We start from the raw sequence: 23827 nt of genomic DNA on the forward strand, positions 1-23827 counted from the left end.
TTGTCAGATATTTATCTTCTATAAATACAGGGGCCTTGGTTGCTTACAAAACATACTGCATTGGTGTGTTCCATCAATGGCCTAATTTCTCCTAGAGAACTTGAGAGCAGTTATTTCAACAGCTGAGTGATGGGGATTTCCATACCTGATATCTAGCTCCATTGACATAATAAATGAAAACAGTATTTGGATTTAATACAAGTTAGCTTTCTTGTCATACACTGGTATTGTTATCAGATGTGTCATTTAATTTAACTGAGATGTACTACTATTAAACATTTTCCATTCTCTACCATGAGAAATATAGCTATTCAAATGGCAAAAGATGCATTCATTTCTTATTCGATCCACAGTAATTGTACTTTTATTTTGTTTGGATATCTCCTACTGAGCCTATTTTACTTCTTTTTAACTTGCTTCTGAGTTATTTTTTGTTCCTTAATTGTTTCTACTTGAAGAAACTCAAAGGAAAAATTATGATGACTAATAGATTTGCAAATGATCAATGCTTAACCACCCTCATAAATTGCTTTGGCAAAATTAGCAGAACGAACAGCTGTTGGCATGCATTTATTGCAGTAAGAAACATAAATAAATTTGAAAACATTGTTCACATGAAATTCAGCTATATTTGTAGTGAAAATTAGAGATAAATTAGGTTCAAGAAGGAGATAGAACATAGGAACAGAAAAGCTAAAGAGGAAAATGAAGTAAGAAAAACTTGGTGTTTTATTCTATTATGTTACCTTCATTACTTCTCATGGTAAGATAGAACAGCAACTGCTACTTTATCTTAGCAATATAACATTACCATGATGTTTCTGTATTTTGATTATTTGTTCCTACATGAGAAAAATACATGAAAAAGAAAATTATTATTAATTAGAGATCTATGTGATGTAGAGGCATGTCTTTCATCTCAGTTTCAACCACTAATTGAAAACAGTCTGTTACAAGCAGCTTTTATTTGTTCATAGAGCAGCATGAACAGACCTTTTAGACTGCATTGACTTCATAGATAGTTCCTTGCCTTTCTCATTTCATACTGATTTTGTTGTCCTGCTTTTACATAGACATTTCTATCAAACTATTCAAGGTTTGCATTTTAAAATGGCTTTTCCTTGCTTTGAATTCTTCAGATCTTTTGGGACTTGCCTCATATATTTTAGCTCTTAAATGGATAGACATTCTGGGAGTTATAGTCCTAATATACCTACAGAATTCCTGGGGAAGATAGGGTTAAAATAAAGCTTAAGATGGGATTGGCCAAACTTTATCACATTAAAATCTTGATCACATAGTAACTTTATTAACCACAAAAATAGGCTTGGGAGAGCTGGATATTGTGCACCACCAGCCTGGAACCAAAGATCCATGATATAAGAAAGAAGAAAAGAAATACCTCCATATACAATATTAGTTATTTCATAATCCTGTATAGTTAAATTAGATAATTAATAATCAAATGAGATGGTAGCCATAGAAGAAATTTGTTATACATACAGGAATACAAATGGCAGGGCCCTTGCTATCTACTCTGGTGGAATACTACCATAGAATTTATTAGATTTACATCAACTTTTTCTTCAGAAACTCAAGTGGTGGTTAATTTTTAACCTATATTGTCTACCAACACAACTGTAGAAAAAAATGTAATTTCTAACACATTGAAATTGATGTGGGAATTCTCAAACTGGTTAAGACTTCCTGAGGGCAAAGGATTTTTTTACTCTTGTGTAAAGGTAAAGGTAAAGGTTCCCCCGCACATGCGTGCTAGTCGTTTCCGACTCTAGGGGCTGGTGCTCATCTCCGTTTCGAAGCCGAAGAGCCAGCGTTTGTCCGAGGACATCTCCATGGTCATGTGGCCATCATGACTAGACGCCAAAGGCGCACGGAACGCTGTTACCTTCCCACCGTAGTGGTCCCTATTTTTCTACTTGCATTTTTACGTGCGTTCGAACTGCTAGGTTGGCAGAAGCTGGGACGAGTAACAGGGACTAAATAGGCACTTTAACCATCTGCCATAATGAAAGTATCTTATATTAGTTTTCAAGGCCCACAATTTTGTATTCTCTTGGGGTAACACATCATAATCTCATAAAGAAATTGGGATAGAAATCTAAGAAAACTTGGAGAAAACAATAGCTGATGGATAGCTAGGTTTTTTAAAAAAGAAAAAATAGTATAGAATGATAGCAATAGCAATAGCACTTAGACTTATATATCGTTTCACAGTGCTTTACAGCCCTCTTTAAATGGTTTATAGAATTAGCATATTGCTCCCAACAATCTGGTTCCTCTTTTTACCAACCTCGGAAGGATGGAAGACTGAGTCAAGGTTAGTGAGCCTCAGGAAAAGGTAAATTATCTCCCTTGTGAAGGAAATAAAAATGGTGATCTACATATCTAAACAGAAAATTTATATTCCATATATTCTTGTTCATATGCTGTTGCTGTTACATGAAATTTTGCTTGTTTATGAAGCTCATAGGTAGGTAACAGTTCTCTTCAGCTGTTGTTCCTTAGTAGTTGGTACTTAATCATGTTGCCTTAGATTCTGGAGATTAGATATAGCCAGTGCTTTTTTTGTAAAAAAAAAAGGTGCCAGAACTCACATCTTGTTAATCTTTTATTTAAAAAAATATATATTCAGTTCTTAGCAGGACCAGTGGTTGAGAAGTAATTAGTATTTTGTTTTTCATTTTTAAATTCGGGGTCACACTTTTACACTAAAAATTTTAAAAAAGATTTTCAATTCACCACTATTTTTTTGAAATAAATTGTTTACCTTTCGCACTTAGTCAATCACTGTACACACACCCACACACGTCAGTTGTGTAATGAAACATAACGGTCGCCGCCTGCAGTAAGCGCTCAGCGTGCGACCACAGGACCAATCACAAGCTGAGCAGTGCCACAAGCCGAGCAGCGCCATCACAAGCAATGCGGACAAAGTATGCATGCTTTGGACTCGACACACAAGCAGCCCGCATGCACCATTTTAATAATTTTGCCACCGACCTGCTATGCTCGACAGGGCAATTCGAGTCCACGTGGACCAAATATCAAATTTTCAAACTTTTAAAACTTGGAAAATCTATCAAAAAAAAGAGGTGCCGGAACTCCGTTCCAGTGCGTTCTTTGACCAAAAAAAGCACTGGATATAGCCACTGAGACAAATAGCTGTGTTGCTGAAACTCTTCAAACTATCTTGCTGCATCTGATGGTAGCCAGTTTCACTGTGTTATGAAAAGAAATGCCTCATCAGGATCTAATATTGTGAGAGAGGAGGAAGGCTGGATTACGTAAAACTGTATTACATATAACCCTTCTTGGCAGTCTTCTAAATTAGAAAGTCCCAAATTTGTAGCTTTCGGGCAGACTAATTTTGATTACCCTTTTAGAACTTTGTCCAACTCCACAATACCCTTTGTTGGATATGCCAAACAGAATTATGGGCAATAATCTTTAGTGTGATCACGGAACTCCTCTGAAGCTATGACTAAATTTACAGTTTTATTTTCATTCCTTTTACTGTTGATGGATAGCAGTCAAATATCAATTTTGTATATAGAAGCTACTAAATAGGGTTGACATTTCACTGAAGCATCATAACTCTTGATCCTTTCTTGATTATATATGATGATCAAGAAAGGATCAAGAGTTATGATGCTTCAGTGAAATGTATATGTTTAGGCCTTATTATTGTATACTGTATATAAAATTTGGCTCTTTTGCTTGAATGTGCATCACTTTGTATTTGCTTCCATGGCATTGCATTTACTAAAATTTTAAATTCATGGCTGGGAAAATCCTTTTTAAATTGTTTGCAATAATGAACTCTTGTCTTAGCATCCTTTTAAAAGATCTGCTTAAGTATGATACCTGAATGATACTCAATTTTGCATTTTTAAGCAAACTAGGTCTGACTTAATCTTACCTGATAGGTCAGAAACAATCTCTCTCTCTCTTTCTCTTCCTCCCTCCCTCCACTGGGATTTATTTACCACTCCAATCTAGAAAGATTCAAATTTCAAAGTGCAAGAGAACACTACTGAAGAAGTTATAAAGCACATTAATAACATGAAGATAATGATGGTAACTAATGGCCATTTCCCCAGGGCCTGCTAAGTGAATATGATGTTGCTAATTACTTACTCATAGCTACTGATGTGTTCCTGCTATTTTAACATTCTTGTAAGTTTGTCTTTAGAATTAATAATCTATAACTGGATTTAAGATAACTGCAAGCAGTTTTAAAAGCAATTGGCAGAGTTAAGCAAGTACCTTTATTTAGGAAGATGTACTAGTTATTCTTAATCAGTAGTCTTCAAAATAGCTAGGGCAGTGATGGCGAACCTTTTAGAGACCGAGTGCCCAAATTGCAACTCACTTATGTATCGTCGGGTGCCGTGTGGGCGTGGCCCATTGGGTGGGCGTGGCCCATTGGGTGGGTGTGGCCCATTGGGTGGGCGTGGCTGTAGTGGTAACGGCAGACGGTGGGACTAAAAAGTTCAATCAATTCCAACTTTGCAAGATCTTTTTTTTTCCTGCAAGAAGTTGAAATTGATTGATTGAATCTTTTTTTTTTGCCCATGGCGGCAGAGGTCTAAAGCGAAAAGGTTTTATAAAAACCAGCTGAAGTCCTAGGACTGGGCCGATGGGGTGCGTGCCCACAGAGAGGGCTCTGTATACCACTTGTGGCATGCGTGCCATAGGTTCGCCGCCACGGAGCTAGGGAAAACTTGTTAGAGCAATATTTGTCCTACTGTCCAATTAAAAATGATGTGATTAGAAATACTTGATCTGGATGTGCAATCAGTTGATAAGAGTTTTTGATTCTTACTTGTCTAACAAACACCAAATGAAAAGCTCATCCTTAAATAAGGTCTCTGAAATATGACAATCAGCTTGTAATTTGTCAGTAATACAAATAAGTGCAAAGATCTTTTTAGCCAAAGATGGATAGCTCGGTCCCCTAAATTCCTGCCTGGGGAACTCTGTGCCTTAATTCTGGCATCATTTTGCTCATTCTGAAGTATTGCTGGTTGGTGAGTCTCAGTAAATAGCCACACAGTTAATTTGGCAAGCTTGAAAGTCTGCTAAATGTCTATGTGCAAAGACAGAGGCTTCAGTTTAGACAACGAATGGAACAAAAAAGAAATGTTAAGCAATCAGAAATGCAAAAGTATCTCTTCCCATATATAGATTTGTAAATGTGAAAATATTATAAATCCCACTAATGTTCTGTTTCTGCCCACCTCCTCCCAAAAAACAGCTAAGTACCTTCTTTGTGCAACTTTACACTGTTGAAGGTTAAGCATAACTACTAATTTGTACTTCTATATACGTCCCCTTGGTGGTGCTATTAACCAAGCTTTCCATTTTTTGTCTTTTAGCCTGAAATTCTGATTAAAATTACCAAATGGCAGTATGCCATAGTTGTTCTAACATATAATCATTGCAAAGCATGATCAGGCTTCTAAATGCTAAAAGACTGCATTAAATTTGAAAGATTGCAGTAAAATAAACCAGCTCTGCTTCAGAATGGTGCATGTCGCGTATACATCTCTGTCTCTGTGAGATTGGTTTTTCTCCTTCAAATGTTTTCTTTAAGTAACTTTTCAGATTCTGTACTAGAAAACTGAAGCAATTATATCAAAGAGACACAAAATGCTAATAATGGTATATGCAATCTTTAGCTGGGCTATAATTTAATATAATGATACCATTCAATATTACTTGGTTCCCTTCTGGCCAATTTATTGGAAATATTCAGCCTTTTTATTATCCAGAATATAAGTCTTCATGGTAGGATTTAAAGAAAATGAATGATGATGCTGACTACCAGAGGGCCATCTGATCTGAACAATAATGTTTTATTGTTAAAATAAAATGCTTCTTAGTAACTTAAAGATTAATAGTTTTATTAAGATGTAGGATATCACTGGCTAAAGCCTACATCCCAGATATATTAACTGTTCTTTTCTCTCTCTCTCTCTCTCTCTCTCTCTCTCTCTCTCTCTCTCTCTCTCTCTCTCTCTCTCTCTCTCTCTCTCTCTCTCTCTGTGTGTGTGTGTGTGTGTGTGTGTATGTGCATGTTACATATACCTTAACCAGGCTACAAAAACCCAGATGAGCACCAGATGGTAGCAAACAGTTTCTGTATTTTAACATTTTCTTTAGGGTTTAAAACTTTCTGTATTTCATGGCTGCTTGGGAAAAGTATCATTACAGAGGGCCCCCTGACTGAGTAAAAAAAGGTTATTTTAACAATTAAAGAATAGTTTGGTTTCAGAGGAGAAGGAGGAAATTTTGAGGCTGAATACCTAAAAAACATGGCTAGAAAACCTGGACATTCACAGTCAGATATACAGCTGAAATCAGAATCTTTTCCATCTAATGGATGGACACCTAATCCCAAGATAGTGATGATGCTGTTGTGCAGAAGTCCAGGAAATTGAATGGCACAAGTCTGAATATGCAAATCTGTTTTTCTTTGGACCAGCTATGGTTAGTCATGTGCCAGGTAATCTTAGATTGGACTTGTTTGAGCATTAACAGCCATACCTCTGACTGAACAAACAACTAAAAGTTTTATAACCTTTTTGTCATCCTGTGCTCAGAAACCCAGATTTGGTGAGAACCACACAGTTGTTGATTAATCATCTGCTGAACATGCTTTAAGCCTGACTCCTGATCATGACTACATCTGCAGCTGTTGCTCAAACTTGGCTTCCTCTCTCATTTATTCCTTGTGCTGATTATCATGCTTAAACCTGGGACTATCTGATTATTGCTCTTCACTTTCCCCAGAATAGAACATAATCAGGTATGGCCTTAGAGTTAATGTGCGGCTGCCTTCCAATTAGTCCTTTGGTTAATCACTACTGTACTTAATAATGTCAGCACTAACATTAAAAGCTTTATTAGCAGGGTTGTGCTTATTGTCAGAGCTATACAAGGCTTTAGATTGGAAAGAGATGTTTTCAGATATCCAGGAGTATGAACAGAGAACCTATCTGCCACTCATTAAAGCAGCCATGTGTGTATCAGGCTTGTATATCTGTTTGATCTGGAAACAGATGTAAATGCTTTAATGCAGGGGTGTCAAACTGCCGGCCCACGGGCTGGACACATCACGAGGAAACCGTGCCCACCCCATTGCTAGCAATGGGGAAAAAGTTCCAATATATTACGCGACATCATGTGACATTGCGAGTTTAACATGTCTGCTTTAATGGGATTGCAGACAGAACTGTATTAATTCTCCTTGGCTTTCTGGATCACCTCTTCCCAATCATATCCAAAACAACAAACAATCCAAATAGTAGCTCATATTGTGCTGCAGTTTATTTCCCTGCTTCATATATGCCTGACTGCAAGGGACTGGGGATCACAAGATAATATGAAATCAAGAGAGGTAACTTATCTTATGTTGGTGTTTCACAATTTGTTGTTGTCCGACTGTATTAGGGCTACATCTACAATTTCCAGCTAGTATGTCCACCAGTGATCGGACATTCTGGACACTGGTCAAAACCTCTAAAGTGGGAGGGGGGCATATTTCCTTTAACAATTTGTTTAACAAAAATGTTTTAATCATTTTTTTAAAAAAATATTTTCAACTCAAAACTTGGCTTGGCTTGAAAATGGCAAGGTTCATACAGTCTTATGTCTTTAATCAACATTTTATTTCCACTGTATGTTACTTGAAAATTAAATTAGTAAGCCCTTATGGATATAAATGCATCGAATACCATCAAATTTTGTTATTTTATAATTAAATAAAGTTTTACTGTTAAAATAAATAAGCCTGCCTAATATGCTGTATAGCTTAGCCTTCAGGGCTATCATCTAAATTCATCAAAAAGAATGTCATCATAAAAAATTCCTGTCCCTGAGGCTTTAGAATAAAAAGAGGAAATAGTGAGTGAGAAAAAAAATTAATGGAGCTTCATCAGCATCGGAATAAACTCAAAAATAGATACGACAAGTTGGATTTGAATAAACTTGTCAGTTGCTACGATAGAGACAGAGATCTATTACTTCTCTGTTATGCTGCTGCTAACTTAATTTATAGCAATTTATTCTATAAAAGTAGATTGTAACTATGTTGTCTTGGAACAGGAAGAAAAGAAATCACCTTGCTCTTCTGAAAATAAAAATGGTAATGTGTATAATAGATTTCTGATAAAGTAATTTGAACAGAAAACTAATATTCAGGCTAAATGTATTTTAGTGAACCTCATCACATCCCAACAACTCTAGATGCATTTATAGATAGAAAGATAATTGAGTCACATGATCTATAAAACGTCTGTTGTGGGGGAGAGGATATGATTTTGCCTATAATAGCATATTCTGGAGAATATCTAAGAAAACAGAAGCACTAGCTCACAGCCTGGTATTAATTTTATCTCCCATATAAACTACTGTTGCACTTACAATATAACTTTTATGCCTTTCTGAGATGTATATAAAAGTTAGAAAAAAAATCTAGGTATCGTGCAAAGCTGGAGCTACAAGATCCCAAGTTTGAAAATAGATCACCAAACAAGTTTCTGCAAGGAATTTAATTGACTTCATTCAACATTTTAGACGTCTTTTCACATGTTTCATTTTGAAGAAGCAACTAAGATTTTTTTAAAAGGCATGCATAAAGCATACCCAATGTTCAGAATAAATTTATCATTGTATAGGTACATTTACAGTGATTGAGTGAACAGTCAGTGACTAACCTGATTTTTCTATCCTGGAAAAATGAAATGTTCCTTGCACTTAATTTGACTTGTTTTAAAACATTCATTTCAACAAAATTACATATCATTGTGCTATAGTGTCCAGTATTTTTGTAGAAGTCATGCTAATACTACTTCAGGCTAAAGAATTCCATTTTACACTTGCAAAATTAACATTCTTCAAGATGTTGTCTTCCCTCCCTTGCTCAAAGTCAACAGGTTAGGAGCATGCAATATAAGGCTACTGTATGGTAGGATCGGATAGTAGCAACATTCGTAGAGCTGTTTCTCCTTTGTCTATCTTGTAACATCAAGTACAGAACTGTAAAATACAATTCGTAATATGATGTTATCATACACTTGTATTTCTTCACTACTCTCTTCCATCGTTAAAGCTGGTAAAGGGACGCAATGGAATTCAATGTGATGACTGCATTCCATGTATTGTGTTACTTTGACATTACTGGGAAGAATGGAGCAAGAAATCCAACACAGGGCTTCTTGTCTTTATTTAGCTATCAACCCTATTAATTTATATTTTCAGAAGCATTCCACAATACCATTATCTCAGGAGCATAATGGTGTGTTATACTGGCAAGGGTACATCACCAGTATCAGTACTCATTTATAAATGTATTGTGCTATGCATTGAAAAGGGACGTAGTGGCTCAGTGGGTTAGGACGCTGAGCTTGTCGATCAGAAGGTCGGCAGTTTGGCGGGTCGAATCCCGAGTGCTGCGTAGCAGAGTGAGTGCCTGTTACTCGTCCCAGCTTCTGCCAACCTAGCAGTTTGAAAGCACGCAAAAATGCAAGTAGAAAAATAGGGACCACTATGGTGGGAAGGTAACAGCGTTCTGTGTGCCTTTGGCATGTAGTCATGCCGGCCACATGACCATGGAGACGTCCTTGGACAAGCGCTGGCTCTTCGGCTTGAAACGGAGATGAGCACCGGCCCCTAGAGTCGGAAACGACTAGCATGCATGTGCGGGGAACCTCTTATGCATTGAAATCAAATGATAGAGAAAAGGATTGTGGTTTCATCCTACTGATGTGTTACATGTAGGGATAATTTATATATAATTATATTCATTCTCTTGTGAGCATTTGAAGAGGTAATTTCTCTTCACCTGCACAATCAGATTATTACTGGAAAAATAGAGGGAGAGATGGGGGAGGGAAGGAATAAGAGCTTCCTTTTGAGGACTAGAGATGGCTTTCTGATGGGCTTCCTGAAAACAATCTGCAGGTCTATAAGTAATATTTATTAGACTATTCCATCCATCCATCCATCTCCATATAATGCAAATCATTATATAATATTATGCAGCAACATACAGTTTCATGTGAATATGTGTGAATAGTTGTATGTAAAAGAATAAGTATATGAGGCTCAAAACAGGTCATGGAGATAGAAGGGTTGGCTTAAGAAGATTGCAGTTTGTGCAACCTGTGGAAAAATATCAGAATGTGGTGTCTGAAGAAGACCTTAGAAGTTCTGATTCTCAAAATAAAAGCTGGTTTCAGAAGAGCTGTCAGGTGCAAAAGACATATGAAAAGTCAATTAACCTGTTTTTTTGCTAAAAGCCTATGAACAGAAATTTTCTCAACAGTCAGCATCTGGTTAGAATTAAAGAATCAACAGCATTCAAGGGAGATTGGACTTTCCTTGTAGCTACATAGAAATGCTAGACTCATCCCCCTTTTCATTCTACCCCCATGGTCTGCTATTCCTTCTTCCATAAGAGCAGATGATTCCCATGTAAAGTGGATAAGGTAATAGCATTCCAGTGAAACAATATCAAGAAGTCTGAGAAAAATGCCAGATGTAGATCCTCTGCAAATGCAAGATTTCTCATTTGCTCTAAAAGTTTTTGCATAACAGTGTTGGGATAGAATGACTGCTGATAATCAGTTACGTTTTTTGCTAAAGCTATCCAGGCTTTATAAAGTTCATGGTAATTGAAAGAGGGTCACATAGAGTTTCATAAACAATTCTGCATATTCTCATGGGCAGGTCAAAAATATCAGCCATACATGTGCAGTCACAAAAACATGCACCAAAACAACTCCATCATTAAAGAGTGGTAATGAAGCTGGAGGTCACAGCAATGGCAGAGTCTTAAGACTCTAGCTATTTCTTTGTGCTGAAGGTGAGATCTTTCTGTACCTTGTGGCCAGTCCTGATCTATAAGCTCTATTGCTGGGAGATTTTGTTTTGTCCATACTTACGGTAAGTAAGATTCAATCAGGATCTGTATAAGAAATTTAATTTTGTCCTTCACCTAACAAAAATCAGCCCAGATATAAGTTTAACAAGCAAACAAAATCACTCTTCAATGCCATATCTTTTGAAAAGAATACTGTAAGTATAGTCTAAAGAAGACAAACTTAACCTTGATTAAAATTGGGAAGCCTGTAAAACATTGGCACTTGAATCGTATTTCTTTACAGGTCATAAATGTGTCATGTCATTCACTTCTGCTTTAAAACATTAGTACAGTACCTTACTCATTTATTAAGGGCTTATATCTGGATTTTTGTCCCCTCAGAGTACACTAGTACAAACAAGATAAAATGTCCTGCTTGATTGTGCATTGTGGATTTTTTCTTTTTCTTTTTGTGCTTTCAAGTCAGTTTTTATATTCCTGGTGACTGTCTTGGCAAGTTCCTGAAGTTTTCTTTGCAAGGTTTTTTCAGAAGTGGCTTTCCACTGTGGATACATCTTCTAAATTTATAGGATGAGTTTCAAGGACTGCAGCTTCATTGTTTCTTCATTGTTCCTGCTTGCACTAGTCTTGCCCTAGAAAATAGTGGCTAATATTGCTTCTTGTTTCTTAGCTGAAGGACTAGTGCTTTAATTCTCTCAGGGTGAGATTTTTCCACTGAAATCAATAGCCGAATTTCCTATGGTTTCAGAAATAGATTAGGCTTTGGAAAATGATCTTTGAGTGAGGCTATAAAAGGAGAAGAGAAAAGTATAGGAAACAATCAAACCACCAATCCATAGCGGGATTGGTGCCAAATTGATGAGTTACTTAACCTCAAAAGCAATGATTTGATGACCTCAGAAGTTTCTTTTAATTATTATTGCCTTTGCAATAAAGGTATTGCTAGAAAACCTATAAAATTAACCACCTTCTGAAAGTAAAGTTTTGCTGGAATGACATCTTAAAGGCAAGGTATTCCATAATTTAATACTATTCCACAAATATATTTTTGTTGTTTTATTGATTTGCAACCTAGTTGCTTTACATTGACAACGTGGCTGATTTTGAAAAATAATTTTGTGGGGCAAAGTACATATGAAGAATCAATCTGTTTGGCAGGAAATGTTTGATCTTTTAAAGTGCTTTAACCATCTTAGAACTGTTCACCCTTGTAGTCTAACAGTTCTTTATCTTACACAAATTCAGCCTGCCTTTTCTGGTGACCTTCCTCAAGCTTCTTTATGACTTTTACCTACCCTCCTTTTGCTGAAAAACTGAAAAGCAATCTATACTATGCAATGGGTCAGTTTCCTTATCTGGTTCTATTTTGGGATGAGGAAGAAGGATTTATTTCTTTAATACATTCATGTGTAGTGCCTTTTAATCTTTTAGGAGACATTCAGCTTCTTTATATTCAGCAGAGACCTGCTTCAAAATATTTGTTTATTTATTAAGTTATTTATAGGCACTTTGGGATTTTAAAAATATCCTCTCCCACTCTTCCCACCAGCCTCTCACAGAAAAGACAAGATGAAAACAGTATTGTGGAAATTTTGTTAGCTTGTCGATGCATATGGGGAACATTGGGAAGAACAGATAGTCCTCAATTCCTACCACAGTTGGGAATGGAATCTTGATAGTTGAGTGAAATGAACATTAAGCAAGATGCCCACAAGGGCAGATCTGACCACAAGGGCAGATCCTTCAGTTAGTGACAGAAATGCTCACCTTCTGATGATTTCAGCTCCGTTCTTGCAGCCTATTGAAAGATTTCAGCTGCCTGTTGTCCCCTCCATTTGCCAATCTTCCCTGCCATCTTCCCCATTGACTTACTGAGGAAGCTGGAAGAGAAGATTGCACATGGTGATCACATGTTCGTGGAGAACTTGGCAACTGGTTGTAAATACAAGTTAGTTGGCAAACACCCAAAATGTAGTCCACCACAGTGTCTGTGCATAGGCATGATGTACTACGACAGAAATGCACCCTTGAGGCTGCTGTAACTTTGAAAGGTTGATAAATTACTGTTCATAACTTGAAGACCACCTGTATTTTTAGGGAAAATAGAAGAAAGAATAATTTTGTATGTTTAATTTACCCCTTTAATGATAGCTTTTTAGTAACCTAGCAAACCATAGCATGGAATAGAATGTCAAGTGAACAGAGTCAAGTGGGGCATGACTCTGATTTATTTTGTATCATGATGTAGGATGCTTAACTTGATCACTTCACCTTTTTTGTTCCTCTTTCACCCCTCTCCAAGTGGTCACAGAGATTACTAGCTCGTGAAACACTGGTCTTTATTCAGTATTTACTGCCACATAAAAAGGAAATAGTCTACAAAACCTCTGCCTAAAACTAAGAGGAGAATGAATTTGCTCAGATGGTAGGATGGGGAGTTACCTCTCATTATTTCTGTTATTACACAACCTCAGTCCCAAAGCTTGATTTATTTTATTCATGAATATGAATCTCATTTCAAGCCTAGTTTTTTTCTCCAAGAACTCAAGCAACAGACATGGGTGGTCCTATCCTTCACTAAATCCTCTCAGTATCTCAGCTTCTCTGGTGGCAAAGATGGGTGAAGTGAGGAATCCGTGAGGCTTAACATTCTGAAAACCTAAGAATTTCCTCCCATGTAGTCTTTTGAAGCTCTACACTTCATTCATGTATTTTAGCAAATTGTTATCTGTATTACAGAGACAAAGACTCTGTAATATCATCCAAATTGTGTTTTCCTTAAGCAGTGTCACATATTACAGAAGTTGAGTATTCTGTGTTAAACAGATATATCCAGAAACTAATATACATGAACAGAAGGGTGATATTGGCTTTTCATTTTTGCTCCTGAATAGCTGATATTTAAACGTGGCTGATGATTCTTGAGTTGCAAAGCCAACAAAATTAGTAACCATTGTTAACTCAGTCTACTACCTATCCAGTCTATTTTTAAAGTTATCTAAATCTCAGATCATTCCCACCCCTGATGGAAGCCAATTCTATAGTTTGCATTGTGCAAAGAAGGAAAGAAGCCAGGCTAACAGGACAAAATCATGTAGGGAAAGAACAAGCAACATAAACTAAACAGCTGCTTTGGACTAATGGCAGCTTTTATATAGTCAAGATATTTTTTATGATGGACTATTGCATTGTGATATATGCTTTGGGGATAACCACGACATATAGCTGTGAACTTTTAACACTGCAAGGAAAATCAATGGGAAACACTGTTATGGGGCATTTGTGAGCATTTATGGTGGACTTTGACTGCTGCTTTTGTTTATTATATTTGCCAGAATTCTGGAGAAATGTTAATTATGACTCTGCCTTCTTGTCTAGGTTCTTATCATATGACAAACTCCTAAAAATTCACCTTGAATTGTAGATGAATAGAAAGAATATGAAAATCAAATTCAAACTTTTTAATTTGAGTCAAATATTGCTTAATATTCCCCTACCCTATCTCCACTGAGTTATTTTTGCATTGTTATTTAAAACCAAAACACGCTTAGACTAAAACCCACAATTGTTATCTTTTAAAGTGGACTGTATCAAGGGGTCTGAAAGAAGAGATTGACATAACACTTTAATTCATGGATGAGGCATTTTCTCTGTTCACTCATAAATGAAAAAATGAGCAGATGGTGAGCTGTTCAGTGGTGCAAATCTCTATTAAACACAGATGTAAAGATTAATGCAATAGAAACAAGAATATGTAGAAGAGAACAATTTCTGTTTTAAATAACTGACTTAAAGTTTAAATGAATAGTTACCCATGGCAATGTAAAATTGGATTTGGCAAGTAATAAATGAAGAAGTGAGGAACAATCTTCTGTTGCTTCCATATGTAGGAGACTTCATTACTATTCATATATTATTTATCATACAGTTGTCCATTATCTTTTTCAATTCCCTGTAAGTTGATTGCATTCTATTTTCTTTAAGACTATTTTTGTATCTTTCTGTACCCTTTTTTAAAAGCCAAAGTGCTGAAAATATTTGTAACTGCACTAAGCACATTTGGAGTGTTAGAGGCCAAGCTGGATAAATGCAGGACTTTGAATGTGAATTTTTTTCAACATCCTGATTAATATATTCTTATACCAGCCTTCCTCTAAACTGGCACCCACCAATTGTGTTAGGTCTTCAACTCCCAGAATTCCTCAGCTATGCTGACGAAGTATACCTGAGATTGTTGATCCTTCCTTCCTTCCTTCCTTCCTTCCTTCCTTCCTTCCTTCCTTCCTTCCTTCCTTCCTTCCTTCCTTCCTTCCTTCCTTCCTCCCTCCCTCCCTCCCTTCCTCCCTCCCTCCCTCCCTCTCCCCCTCCCTCTCCCCCTCCCCCACCTTCTCCTCCTCCTCCTTTAGAAAATATGGTATTGTTTGGAGTGCACTTCTGTATTTTGTCTACATGATCTCTGCCATATCCCCCAGCCTTCATAATTGCTACACCTTTCCCCAAAATTTTAAAATGGATTAATTTCAGTGATGTATTAGTGCTCTGTATGTATATTTGTATTTTTAAAGTAGTTATAAAATAGGACACCAGATTATAAATAGATGCATGAGTCACATTATTTTATTTCACATTTTCACAAATGTGGCACTCTTCAGATGTCTTGAGATCCCAGTTGCCAGCATTCCAATACAAGAAAACAATACCATGTACTTAGGAAATTCTGGGAACTATAGTCTCAATCCATCTGAAGGACATTAAATTGGGGAAGACTGTTATAGTACATGACATGCTTAGAGTGCTGCCTTTCACTTCACCCTGTGTCCATCCTCCATATCTCCCAGTGATGTGTTGATGAGCTAATTTTAGACAAGGGTTTAATGTTTTTTTCAAAAGGTACCAGATTGTGTTCAGAGATAGCTCAAGTCCCAGGGCTGTAGACCTCTTTACCTGTGACCTATTACCTGAGCAACTTGAAAAATCACTAAAACTCTGTCCAAGGTCTTTCCTGCAGTCCTTGGCCCTGTCCCATGTCAGGGAGAGCAACTACTTATTTTAACTGTTGGCAGGTGATATTCAGTGGAAGAGAAAATGAAGCCAAGAGAATCCATCAATTGCTTTTCTTAAGTTCTGCATCAAAACAGTAAGGACAGCACCAGTTGCCAAAACCTTGTTATTGAGGCAGAACAGATCCTGGCGTTTGAGATGGTGGAATTTATATTGGCATACGTTTCTCAAACACTAAAGGATAGCACATTAACATGGATGATGGTGGTGACCCAAAGCTCTTCTACATTTCCCCAGTTTTCCTTATAAATTATTGATTGTTTTTCACTGCCACTAATTCAAGGGGGTGAAGAACTGAAGCAGATTATGCCATCTTCTGACCAATTGTCATAAAAAAGCAAGACTCTAACCATGTTTATTCCATGGTAATCAGACTTAATTCAATGACACTCTTTGTATTTAACCTTAGTATTTATCTTTTCAATTTCAGACTGAAAGAGCTGCATGATGCATTTAAGTAGATATACAGCCAAAGAGGAATTACCGAACATTTGAAAAAAACCCAAGATCTTAACAATAAAATTATAATATTAAAATCGGAGATTTCCATAATGGTACACACACACACACACACACACACACACACACACACACACAAGGGATGCAGTGGCTTAGTGGGTTAGGACGCTGAGCTTGTCGATCAGAAGGTTGGCAGTTTGGCGGGTCGAATCCCGAGTGCTGCGTAACAGAGTGAGCGCCTGTTACTCGTCCCAGCTTCTGCCAACCTAGCAGTTCGAAAGCATGTAAAAATGCAAGTAAAAAAATAGGGACCATTACGGTGGGAAGGTAACAGCGTTCTGTGTGCCTTTGGCATCTAGTCATGCCGGCCACATGACCACGGAGACATCCTTGGATGAGCGCTGGCTCTTCAGCTTTGAAACGGAGATGAGCACTGGCCCCTGGAGTTGGAAATGACTAGCACTAACTGAAATAGTCTATGAAGAAAATGGTTATTCTACGGAACATCACAATTTGTCAATAGTGTGTACATTATACATATTATAGCATTAAACATTTAATATGAGAAATGTTGAAGCATTTCATATTAAAAACTCCCTGAGAAATATTAAATGTGCTTATAGAAATGCATAAACTAGCAATTCTGTAGTTAGAAAATGCTGAGTGCCTGATTAATATATCAAGATCAAATCTGTGTAAAAAACATTGCATTTCCCTAATACACAACCCTGCTTCATTCATATAATTGAGTATTATTCATATAATTGAGCCTTGAATATTACAGAGCTCCCTCTCTGTTACTTAAATATAGAAAAATATCTGGCACTTTTATGTGAAATTTGTCTTAATATGCAACTTACCAGTGAGGGATTAACTGATTATGTGCATCTGGTCCATTGCCACAAAGAGGAGAAACATAATTGGAAAGTTTAATGGAAAGAACTGGCTCTGAAAAGGTACCGTAACTTAGAGCAGAGTCTTTGCTTTGCATGAAGAAAGTCTCAGGTTCAAATCTAAGGGTAGAAAACACTTTTGTCTGAAAATCCTGCAATGCCTCAGAAAATATCGAGAGCTGCCCAGAGTCCTTGAGGATACAGGTAATTCTTGACTTAAACCATTCATTTAGTGACAGTTCAAAAGACTTTTATTTAGGTGTTGGTTGGGGATCAGAAAATTAGGAGAGAGGAAAAGGAACTTCAGAACTGGTACTGCAAACTGCACCAAACTATCACGGAGGACAGAAAAATGATGAGGAATACCTTATTCTATTTACTTATTTATTTACATCTATTCATTTATATTACTTACAGAGATCAGAATGGTCAAGCCATAATATTCCCTGTGCCACTCTATGGAAGCAAAAGTTGAACTTTAAATAAGCAGGATAAGAAGTGCACTAATGCTTTCCAACTTTGGTGTTGGAGTAGACTCCTGAGAATACCGTGGACAGTCAAAAAAATAAACTAATGGAATATCAAACAAATCAATATGGAGTTCTCATTTGAGGCATAAATGACCAGACTCAGATTATCCTACTTCAAACATATTATGTGAAAACTAGCTTTCTGGGGAACTCTCTAATGCTGGGAAAAACAGAAGGAAAGAACAGGAGAACAAAAAGCAGCAATTACAGTGGGAATAAGTGAACTGTTGGAAGATCAAATTAGGGACAGATTTGTCAAGGAGAATATATGGTTGCTAAAAATCAGCATGGGTTTGATGGCATGTAATCAATCAAATTCATTGATATTTCTGATTAGACTGTCCAATTACAATGACTATGGGCAGGATGTGTGTGTGTGTGTGTGTGTGTGTGTGTGTGTGTTTTAGACTTTGCAGCTGTTTATTGAACATCCATAATTTTGCAGGCCAGATATGAAAGCCCTATTTCATAGCAACCTGATACTGTTCTTTGCTTGATTAGTCGATTGAATATCTGCAAGCCTCATTATTCCATCTATGTAAACTGCTGCAAACCTGACGCCAAGATCAAAACAGTTGGAATGTATCCTATTTTTATCAGATAATACTTTGGTCTAGAATTCCACTCTACCCTCCAAAAATAACATGCTTCTCCATCCTTACTGCTTCCAATTTTTTATTATTTTATCCCCAAATATTCTATAGTCTTGACCATCCTCATTTTACTCTGATCTCTCTCTCTCTCTCTCTCTCTCTCTCTCTCTCTCTCTCTCTCTCTCTCTCTCTCTCTCTCTCTCTCTCTCTCTCTCTCTCTCTCTCTCTCTTCTTTCTTTCTTTTTCTCTTCCTTTTCCTTTCCTTCCCTTTTCTTTTCTTTTCTTCTTTTCTTCTCTTCTCTTCTCTTCTCTTCTCTTCTCTTCTCTTCTCTTCTCTTCTCTTCTCTTCTCTTCTCTTCTCTTCTCTTCTCTTCTCTTCTCTTCTCTTCTCTTTTCTTTCTCTTCTCTCCCTCTCTTCCATTCCCTCCTCCTTCTCCTTCTCCTGCTCCCTCTCTCTTTCTCCCTCCCTTCTGTATTCTATAAATATCAGCCTGTGCTTGCTGAAGCCTTATCTTCTATCTTCATGTTTCTATTTTTGGTTCCAATTCTATTGTCACTCACCACTGGAATCTGCTAATAGAGAGAACAATAACCTTCAACAGCTCATACATGAAAATAGGGATAGAGATGGGTTTAATACTCTTACGTTCACATCAAAGAATAACGTCCTACTCATTGCAGAGGCTTACGTCCTATCTTCTGTATGCTGCAGTACCAGTTTTATTAAGATTAAAATATATATGGCTGGGCAGGGGTAGGGGCCGTCAACATAAATGTAATAAGAGGCCCCTGATTTTGTTTTTATCAAAAAATTTTACGGGGTTGGGGAGGGGGGTGGGAGATAGGGGTTGTCTGGCTTTGGGGGGCGGCCAATCAACCATAGTTCAGGCCAGACTTGGGTCTGACCGCGCGGGGGGAGAACGAGGGGTCGTTGTCTCCGGGGCTCATGAGCGGGTCGTGGGATTACCAATTCCCACGACGGGGAATGGCAGCAGGCGGATAGACAGGGGGCCATATCGTTACCGGGAGCGCCGTCTCCGCTATTTGCAAGCGGTGGGGCGCTCCGACCCTCTGCCTCTTTCCCGAGGTTCCGGGAGCGATGATGTGCAGCCTCCTGAGCTCCGGCTGGTGTACTTGAATGCCAGGTCCGTGGTCAACAAGGCTCCCCTTATTAGGGATTTAGTTGAGGGTGAGCATGCGGACCTGGCTTGCATCACGGAGACTTGGTTGGGCCCAGAGGGTGGGGTCCCTTTGGTTGATCTTTGCCCACCAGGCTTCCGGGTGCTGCACCAGCCTCGAGCTCAGGGTAGGGGTGGGGGTGTGGCGGTGATCGTTAGGGAGACCTTATGTCCGCGGGAGACCACCGTTCCTCAGATAGTCGGGTGTGAGTCTCTCTTCATGAGATTTGGCTCTGGGGCGCAGTTGGGCTTGCTGCTCGTGTACATTTCGCCTAGTCGCGTAGCGGCAGCCCTGCCCGAGCTGCTCGATGTCCTCTCAGGGTTGGTGGTTGAGTTCCCCAAACTTATAGTTTTGGGAGACGTCAACCTACCATCCCTGGGAGGTTCATCTGAGCTTGCTCGGGAGTTCATGGCTTCCATGACGGCCATGGACCTGACGCAGGTAATTTCTGAGCCAACTCATGAGGGAGGCCACACCCTTGACCTGATTTTCTTATCTGGACGGTGGTTGGATGATCTTGGTGGGGGCTTTCCATTTATTATGCCCCTGTCATGGACCGATCATCACCTCCTGCGGCTGGTCTTCCATTTTGCCACCCCCCGCCGTGGAGGTACGGAGCCAACTAGATGGTACCGCCCCAGACGCCTAATGGATCCTGAGAGATTCCAAGCGGCGCTGGGGTCTCCACCTGCCTCCATTGCTCACAGCTCGGCGGATGCCTTAGTGGAAGCCTGGGAAAGGGCAGCCACTGAGGCACTCGACCGGGTTGTACCCTTGCGGCCCCTGACCCGGCGCAGATCCCAGCGAGCTCCATGGTTCTCCGCGGAGCTCCGGGAGATGAAGCGTCGGAAACGGGGCCTAGAGAGCTGCTGGAGGTCCAGCCGATCTGAACCCGACCGATTGCGGTTAAGAACCTACATTAGGTCTTATCTCGCTGCGATGAGGGAGGCGAGGTGTAATTACTTCTCCACCCTCATCGCGTCCGCAGATAATCGCCCGGCCGCCTTATTTAGGGTGACTCGCTCCCTTCTTAATCAGGAGGTGAGGGAGGATCCCTTGCAGGGTCGTGCCGAGGAGTTTGGTCAACATCTGTCGGATAAAATCGCTCGGATTCGGACCGGTTTGGACTCCAGCTGGGCAGAGTCTGACGATCAGGACACGGGCGGTCTTGTCAATGTTATCTGGGAGGAGTTTGATTCTGTGACCCCTGATGAAGTGGACAGGATTATGGGGAAGCTGAGTTCCACCACATGTTTATTGGACCCGTGCCCTTCTTGGCTGGTTTATGCAGCTAGGGAGAGGACACGAGGCTGGCTCCAGGCGGTTATATCTGCTTCTTTGAGTGAGGGTTGTTTCCCCACCATCTTGAAGGAGGCGGTGGTGAGACCTCTCCTCAAGAAGCCTGCCTTGGACCCAGCTGTATTGAACAACTTTCGTCCAGTCTCCAACCTTCGCTTTCTTGCGAAGGTTGTTGAGAGTGTGGTGGCGCATCAGCTCCCTCTGGTCCTGGATGAAGCGGATTATCTGGACCTTTACCAATCGGGTTTCAGGCCCGGGCACAGCACGGAGACGGCATTGGTCGCTCTGGTGAATGATCTCTGGAGGGCTCGGGATAGGGGGTATTCCTCTGTCCTAGTCCTATTAGACCTCTCGGCGGCTTTCGATACCATCGACCATGGTATCCTGCTGCAGCGTCTCAGGGGATTGGGAGTGGGAGGCACGGTTTTTCAGTGGTTCTCCTCCTATCTCCTGGGACGCTCGCAGTCGGTGTTGGCAGGGGGGCAGAGGTCGACCCCTAGGACTCTCGCTTGTGGAGTTCCTCAGGGGTCGGTCCTCTCGCCTCTCCTGTTCAACATCTATATGAAACCGCTGGGTGAGATCATTCGTGGTTTTGGAGTTGGGTATCATCAATATGCTGATGATACCCAACTTTTTATTTCGACCCCAAACCACCCCAGTGATGCCCTCGCTGTGATGTCCCGTTGCCTGGAGGCGGTTCGGGTCTGGATGGGGAGGAACAGACTTCAACTCAACCCTGACAAGACTGAGTGGCTGTACATTCCGGCTTCCCGAGACACCTGGGATGTTCCACCTCTTTCTATGGGGGGTGAGCTTTTACCCCCTGTGGATAGGGCTCGCAACTTGGGAGTCCTCCTAGATTCACGACTCACTTTGGAGGATCACATAGTGGCCGTGACTAGGGGGGCTTTTGCCCAGGTTCGCCTGGTGCGCCAGTTGCGGCCCTATCTGGTCCGGGAGGCCTTGTGTATGGTCACTCATGCGCTCGTGACCTCTCGCCTAGACTACTGTAATGCTCTCTACATGGGACTTCCCTTGAAGACTACTCGGAGGCTCCAACTGGTACAGAATGCGGCCGCGAGAGTTGTCTTGGGAGTTTCCCGGTACTCCCATGTTACACCTTTGCTCCGTGAGCTGCATTGGTTACCAGTTGTCTTCCGGGTAAGGTTCAAGGTTTTGGTTATGATCTTTAAGTCCCTACATGGCATGGGTCCGCGATACCTCGAGGACCACCTGCTGCCGGCGTCGACTCCCCTTCGCCCTGTGCGCGCCCACAGAGAGGGCCTCCTCAGGGTGCCTCCTGTCAGGGAATGTCGACTGGTGGCCCCCAGGGGGAGGGCCTTCTCTGTGGGTGCTCCGGCGTTATGGAACCAACTGCCGGTTGAGCTCCGGATGGCATCAGACCTCCGATCCTTCCGTCGCGGGTTGAAGACCCATTTATTCGAACTAGCGGGTCTGGCCTGATGGGGGTACTTGGGTTTTCTATAGGTTTGTTTTATTATTCTGGTTTTAACTTGGGCATTAATTTAATTATCTTTTAATGTTTGTACTGTTGTTTATATTTATGCCCTGTGAACCGCCCTGAGTCCCTTTGGGAGAAGGGCGGTATAAAAATCTCAATAAATCTTAAATCTTAAATCTTAAAATATGTATAAAATTTACTTTACTGCATTACTGACAGCACTGTATTATGATACAGTACCAGAAATTTGATAGGTTTTGTAGTTTGAATATACAGCTTAACGTATTGTACAGCACTTCCTTATTTATGTACGTATATAATTTCATTTCTTTAAAATATTTCATTCCACTTTAAAAACAATTTTTCCTTACTATATCCAACAGAAAATCCCCTCTGTCCTTAGTCAGCAGAACTGGGGCAGAAAATTGCTCTGCCTTATGGCAAATGATGACTTTAAAATGGGATGGGTTTGTGCACATGAGAAAGAAAATGCCATTTTATTTATTTCTGAATTTGTATACACTTCTGTTTGTGTAAATAGTGAAGGTATCTTATAACAAGCCCTGTGCTCTCAGAGATACCCAATTCCAGCAATCATTCTTTATATGTTTTAGCCTCCAGTCGCCTAATCATATTTGTTCTCTTCTCCACTCTTTCTAGAGTCTCAACATCTTTTTTTCATCACGGTGACCAAAACCAGATGCAGTATTCCAAGTGTAGACTTACCAAGGCAATATAAAGTGCTATTAACACTTTGCGTGGTTTTGATTTTATCCCTCTCTCAATGCAGCCTAGAACTGTGTTGATTTTTTTTGGCAGCTGCAGCACACTGCTGGCTCATATTTAAGTGACTGTCCACTAGGACTCCAATATCCCTCTCACAGTTACTACTGTGAGCTAGGTGCCACCTGTACTATACCTGTGCATTTGGTTTTTCTTGCCTAAATGTAGAACCTTACTTTTTTCACCATTGAATTTCATTTTCTTAGCATCCAATGTTCAAGTCTGTCAAGATCCTTCTGTATCTTAAACCTATCTTCTGGAGTATTGACTGTTCCTGCCACCTTGGTGTTGTCTGAAAATTCAATGAGTTCCCATCCCCTCATCCAAATCATTGATGAAGATGTTGAAGATGTTGGGCCTGAAACAGAGACCCACTGCATGTTTTCCTCTATGTAGATGCAGTTCCATTGAGGATTACATGTTGAGTGCAGTTGGTCAGCCAGTTACGAATCCATCTGGTGGTCATGCTGTCTAACCCACATTTTTCTATCTTATCAAGTAGTAGGTTGTGGTCTACTTTATCAAATTCCTTACTGAATTCCAAGTAAATTATATCTGTAGCATTCCTTTGGTCCACTAATTTTGTCACCTGGTCAAAGAGTGGAATAAAATTTGTCTGGCATGATCTGTTTTTGACAAACCCATGTTGGCTTTTGGTT

General features: G+C 39.7%; 1 long non-coding RNA gene across 2 annotated transcripts; it reads left to right on the forward strand.

The window, feature by feature from the left end:
- The first annotated feature begins 713 nt into the window (after window positions 1-713).
- On the forward strand, window positions 714-16505 carry LOC308669731. Of its 2 annotated transcripts, XR_014026834.1 has the most exons (5): window positions 714-763; window positions 2267-2338; window positions 4021-4098; window positions 6627-6832; window positions 16401-16505. It is a non-coding gene; the product is annotated as an uncharacterized lncRNA (long non-coding RNA). The 2 variants fall into 2 exon arrangements; XR_014026835.1 differs by lacking the exons at window positions 714-763; window positions 2267-2338 and having other exon boundaries at window positions 4068-4197.
- Window positions 16506-23827: the final 7322 nt, after the last annotated feature.

The sequence above is a fragment of the Vipera berus genome (assembly GCF_964194415.1).
Source record: "Vipera berus genome assembly, chromosome: 6".
NCBI lineage: Eukaryota > Metazoa > Chordata > Lepidosauria > Squamata > Viperidae > Vipera > Vipera berus.